We start from the raw sequence: 5,961 nt of genomic DNA, 5'->3' as shown, positions 1-5,961 counted from the left end.
GTTCATTTCCACCTGACCGAAGAATCACGCCATTGCCCCGCGTTTCTGTGCCCACTAAGGGGCTAAGTGCGTTAGACACGCCGTCACTGATGTCACCGAGTCAGGTGCCCTGGAGAGGTAAGTAATTTGCTTAGTGCAGACAGCACACAGTTGGCAGAGCTGACACCCAGACAAGTGGCCGAGAGCCCCTTCCCGAGGGCAGGTCCCTGCTCCACGCCCCCCGCCCCCGCACCACCGTCTGTCTGCGTGGACTTGCTGTGTGACTCTGCTTCCCTGTCCTGGTGCGTCCCGAGCTCACCTCTGGAAGTTGTTCTGAGGAGGGACGTGAACTCACGAAGGTGCTCGGCAGGGACGTCTGTATCAGACTGGGTGGGGGCTGAGTGGGGTCTGGGAGCGGCTGGAAGGAAGCTGGCCTCGGGGCGGAGCCAGACCATGACAACGTGTGCCTGCTGCTCTCTAGGCACCTGTTAGGTGAACGAGTGTCCCTAGATGCTCAGCCCTGGGACCCGGGCTCTCACGCTCCTGGCGGGTTCCCGCATCTGCTGGGAGGACTGCTGTTGCTCATTCTTCCTCTTGTTGCACTCGGCTTTTGTTCAGCGGCTTTTGTTGCTAAAGCCTGTGAAGGCTTTAAAATTGATATTGTGTTCATATTTGGCATGATTTTTTAAAAGATTTTATTTATTTAACAGAGATCACAAGTAGTCAGAGAGGCAGGCAGAGAGAGAGAGGGAAGCAGGCTCCCTGCTCTGCAGAAAGCCCGATGCGGAACTCGATCCCAGGACCCCAAGATCATGACCTGAGCCGAAGGCAGCAACTTAAACCACTGAGCCAGCCAGGCACCCGAATTTTTGTTTTTTAAAATACCATTGAGATATCTGTCTTGGGGGTGCCTGGGGGCTCTGTCAGTTAAGCGTCTGCCTTCATTCAGCTCAGGTCATGATCCTGGGGTCCTGGGATCCAGCCCTGGGTTGGGCTCCCTGCTCAGCGGGGAGTCTGCTTCTCCCGCTCCGACTCTCGTCCCTGCTCATACTTTCTCTCTCAAACGAATAAATACCTATCTTACTCACTTTGTTGTCCACCCCTTACATTTTGTGCTGGAGGCAAGTGCCTCGCTCACCCTCATCCCATCCGTGCCCAGTTGGGGTGACTGAGTGGAGTGTCTTCACAATTTGGACAGCTGGCTTCCCCCAGAGCCAGTGATCCAGGAGCAAGGAAGAAGCTGCAATGTTTCTCATGGCCAATGTTTCTTATGTCTGCCATTTACTATCAGTTACATGAGTTGACCCCATTCAGTGTGGAAGGGACGACACAGGGACATAAAGACCAGGACCCAAGAATCACAGCACCATCTTGGATGCTGGCTACCAGGTCTCCCGCCCTGAGGCTCGGTGGTTGGGACAAGCTTCCATAGCCTGGAATCAAGGATCTGCTGGTCTTTCCTTCATTCTTTACCACATCATCCTCCCTCAGGCCCTGAGTGGTACTGACCCAGGCCTGGACTGTGGGGAACCATGTAGGCCCCACTCACCCGATTTCCGTTCATTGGTCTAGGGAGAAAGTCCCCAACCCAATCAGCCCTCCCCAGGGTTTCTTAATTTGGGCGGGAGTGAGTCAGTACTGCCTATCAGTAACTGTTTACAGCTGGATGGGAGGGACGGGCCATGAAAGATGAGAGAACTCATTCCGGGCCTCCCCTCCCATGGTCCGTGAGCCCAGTGACATCCACGCTCTGCCTGGTGCATTGTCAAGGTCTTAACTGCTGGTCAACCCCCGCCTTCCTCCGAAGCACATTTGAGCTGGGTTTCTGTCACTTCCTCACCTTCTTCCTGGGTGGCCATCTGTCGAAGATGATACTGGAGTTCCATTACCTAGGGCTCTTGCTGAAAGTGTCAGGGGCCCCAATTCAAATTTACTGAGTCTCAGGGGTGGGTCCAGGAATCTGCAATTTTAACAGTGAAGTTTGGGTGCGCTTGTGCTCAGTGTCCTAACATGAGACAAACAACCACTCCCTGCCTCTGCTCTGCTCAGGCTTATGGTTCAGGGCGGCCAGTGTGGATGTGGACTTCAGGATCCAGCATGAGGACCCAGCAAGGCAGGGTGTTCACAGCTGTAGGGCAGAGCGGAGTTAGGAGCTGTGGGCATTCCAGGTGGGAGGGAGGACTCCTGGGGGAGTGGCTGGAAGGGGAGAAGCCTCTTCCAACTGTACATTCTCAGTAAGTGTTCTCAGCAAGCCATGTCAACTCACGGCCGCCTTTGTCCCCAGGTAAAAGAGGAGGTTGGCCCAGTGATTGCAAAGCTCCCTTCTAGCTCTGGAACTCAAGCCAGTGACCATGGGAGGTGAGTGATTTCCTTTCCAGAAGACTTGGTCCTAAGATTGTTCCCTGGCAGAGGGTTGATCCCTGCTCTGTTTGTTTGTTCAGTCTTCCCCAGGGGTGGGGTTCCCTCTGGGAAGCGGGTGCCAAGGAGCCTGGGCACTGCCCTGTTTCCACAGCAACCAGCCACCCCGCCAGCAAGATATGGGTTTCTCCTGGTTGAGAGCTGGAGGAGCTTGACTCCCTCTGGGCTGGCCATACTGCTGGACCGGACAAGAATGGAGGACTGGGACACCCAGGAACTGGGATTTGCAGGTCCCAAATAGCCTTTCATTCAGGCCAGTTGTTCTGCGAGCAGCAAGTAGCACCTGGGAACTGGTTAGAAATGCCAGTGATTGGACTCCACACTAGACCCACTGAACTGGGAACTCCAAGGGTAGAGCCAGCCCTCTGTGTTTTCCTAAGTCCCCAGGTGTTTCTTTCTTTCTTAAAGCTTTATTTATTTATTTATTTGAGAGAGAGAGATTTTGAGTGGGGGGAGGGGCAGAGGAAGAGGGAGAAGCAGGCTCCCTGCTCCATCCAGGGACCCAGGGATCATGACCTGAGGTGAAGGCCGACAAGACACTTAAATGACTGGAATGGCGGTTCATCCCCAGCCTTCAGCTTTGTGTTTCATTATCTGATGCCTGAGACACCACCAAGCCCAGAATGGAATCACCTCAAACAATGTGCCTGTTAACAAATCTGCGATTTGGGTTGGGGTAGATAGACTTCACGGTGCTCGGGGATCCAGGGGGATGTCCCAAGAGAGAGCAACCAGGGGCACTGGGAGCAGGACCACCACTGAACTTCCCAGACATCTCCGGTCCCAGCGGAGGCAATGGAGCCCAGCCCGACACAGGGTGCGCATGCTGCCCTGGGCTGGAGGTGCTCACCCATGAGATGGTGCACTCAACAGCAGCTTGTCTCTTTGTTCCTCCTCCACAAAGCCTTTGGAGTACCTACAGTGTGCCAGGAACTTGGGCTGGGGGCTCATGTTTCTCTGCAAATTCATTTATTTAACTTTATTTAATGAAGTCGGGCCAGAGCCCCAGTCTTAGGAGCCAGGGACAGTTACTGGCGCTGGGAGAGGCTGTGGGGCTGCTGTGGGAAGACGGGGAGACTCTGAACTTGGGGACAGAGAGGATGAGGATAGCTCCGGAATCCTGCATCTTTCCTAGATAGAGGGGCTAAGGGCCACACCCTCCCTCCCCTGGACATGTACTATGGGGCCTCCAGCCACCTCCCTCATGTCATCCTATCTGATCCGGTACTGACCAGTAGAGCGGTGCCCAGAACACATGTTGGGGTCCGTCAGTGCCTACTTCCTCCACCCAAGAGCAGGCCCCTGGGCAGGGGCTACCCTAGAGCCATTCCGCACCTCAGTGCCCAGCAGAAAGACCTCCCCCTCCACTAACCCCCTCCCCGACCCAGCTGCCTGGCCCGTGTCCCCAAAGGGGGAGCGCAGAGGGCCCTGACTGTAGCCCCCGCGCCCCCCAAGTGCTCCCTGAGCTGCTGTGAATTAGAAGGCAGCGCCCCCGCCCCCACCCCTGGGCTGCAGGCTGCCAGCGCCTGTGGACCCATCGTGCGCGCGCCCGTCCCTCCGCACAACCGCCCAGCGGTTTACTCGGACAACCAGGCCTGGGAGAATCGGGGAGGGCTTCTAGTTCAAGGTCTCGTCCGGAAGTCCTCCCGGCAGCCACCGGGCCTCATCTTTCTGGCGTGGGCGCCATCTAGTGGCTTCCCTTGCTCAGAGCCGCCGCGCTCCGGCCGGGAGCAAAGGCTGCTGGGAAGATGGCGGAGTAGGGCTCCACCGGGCTCGGCTCTTGACGCGTGGTCGCCTAGAAGCACCAATATCAGCATAAATAACTCGGAACGCAACCGGATAGCTGGGAGAACGGACTTTCCGCGGCCTGACATAGACAAGAGGCCACAGCGAAGCAGATAAAGACCGGCGGAGAGGTGGGTCCCACGGAAGGGAGGGCGGCGCGGCAGGAGGGAGGCAGCAGACCCGCACACTGGGGGAGCCCACGGGGAAGACACGGGGAAGAGCATTTGGCTGGGAAATCCGGAGCGGCCGAATGGCTTGAGTTCTTAAAACCAGCAGGACTTAACACCTGGGCTTTTAATAGTTAGCAGCTTGGCTCTGGGAGAGCGGGCGGGTGAGAGAAAGCCGAGTCCTTGCCCTAAAAGGACAGCAGGACAAATAGCCCCTGAGGTACTGGGTAGAACTAGCAGTTTGAAAAATGCCTGGGGTATACTAGAGAGTTTTTGGTTCATCGCAACCTGTGTCCCGGAGGGACAGAGGTCTGTGAGGACCCCTCCCGGGTCAAAGGAGCTTGCAGGCGCTTGCCTCTCCACCCGACAGCCTAGAGCCCTAGCAACCCGCCTGTGGGAACCAGCGTGGAGACTCTCCACCTAACTGCCTCGCACCACGAAACAACCCCTCCCTGCTTCTGTGGAGCCACCCCTCTGGCCTGGCCTGCGTCTGTCCAGGTGCGGCAGGGCCCTCCCGCAGGGAACCACCACCAGATTGCAAAACCTTGCTAACCCTGCCCTCCCGCGCGTTGCAGTCCCACCCTCTCCGATCAGTCTCGGCAAGATCCTTCAAAGCACCGCCACAAGCCTGACAGTTTGTGAGCAGCCCAGAGGAGGGCCAGCACCACTCCAGAGAGAGTCCTGCCGGGAGAGAGTGGAGGACCGCCAAACGCCAGTCAGCCTGCAGGCCCCGCCCACCACCAAAAGCTTCTCAGGGGACAACACAGGGAAGGTGCCTGCAGTTTGGGTTTACTTCATCTCTGATAGATGCCTGGTCTGACTCAAGTCAAGCCCAAGGCGGCTCCTGACTGGCCCACTAACACCACCACGACCAGATTCTGCCCACAACAGGCAGAGAGCCATTGCAGGCAGCACTAAAGGCAAACACAGCTCTACCACAACAGTAGGACACCCCTGGGTAACACACACAGGAGACGCCTGTGAAGTGCCAGGTTCTGGAGAACAAGGGACATTGCACTGCGGGACCTCTTAGTCATAAAGCCACTACTTGCAAGTGCAGGAGACATCGCTGACTTTCCTAACACAGAGAAACAGACACAACAATAGACAGAATGAGGATACAGAGGAATATGTCCCAGATGAAAGAACAGAAACAAATCACAGCAAGAGACCTAAGCGAAATGGAGATAAGAAACGTCTGATACTGAATTTAAAGTTATGTTGGTAAAGCTCCTCGCTGGATTTGAGAAAGGAATGCAGAACTTCCATGAGACCCTCCACCAAGAATTAGCAGCCTTAAAGAACGAATTAGAGCCACTGAACTTACCAAATGGAAATAACAATAGACCACCTGGAATAAATTGCAAACAAGAGAAGTAGAAGAATGGATCAGCCACCTGGAGGACAGGGTCTTGGAAAGTAATCAAGCTAAGCAGATGAGAGGGGAAAAAAATACACAAAATGAGAATAGACTCAGGGAACTCAGTGACACTGTGAAGCATAACAGTCGCATGACAGGGATCCCAGAAGGAGAAGAATTAGAAGGGGGGGCAGATTTGTCTGAAGAAAGAATAGATAAGAACTTCCTGAATCGGGAAGGTAAGAGAAATCC

General features: G+C 55.4%; 1 long non-coding RNA gene across 1 annotated transcript; it reads left to right on the top strand.

Annotated features, from left to right (window-relative positions):
* Positions 1-2,882: 2,882 nt before the first annotated feature.
* Positions 2,883-5,441, top strand: LOC123927432. The gene is made up of 2 exons (XR_006815461.1): positions 2,883-4,313; positions 4,925-5,441. It is a non-coding gene; the product is annotated as an uncharacterized LOC123927432 (long non-coding RNA).
* The last annotated feature ends 520 nt before the right edge of the window (positions 5,442-5,961 follow it).

Source organism: Meles meles, chromosome 17 (genome assembly GCF_922984935.1).
Source record: "Meles meles chromosome 17, mMelMel3.1 paternal haplotype, whole genome shotgun sequence".
NCBI lineage: Eukaryota > Metazoa > Chordata > Mammalia > Carnivora > Mustelidae > Meles > Meles meles.
The sequence above is the reverse complement of the archived record's forward strand: the minus strand, read 5'-3'. Positions and strand labels throughout refer to the sequence as shown.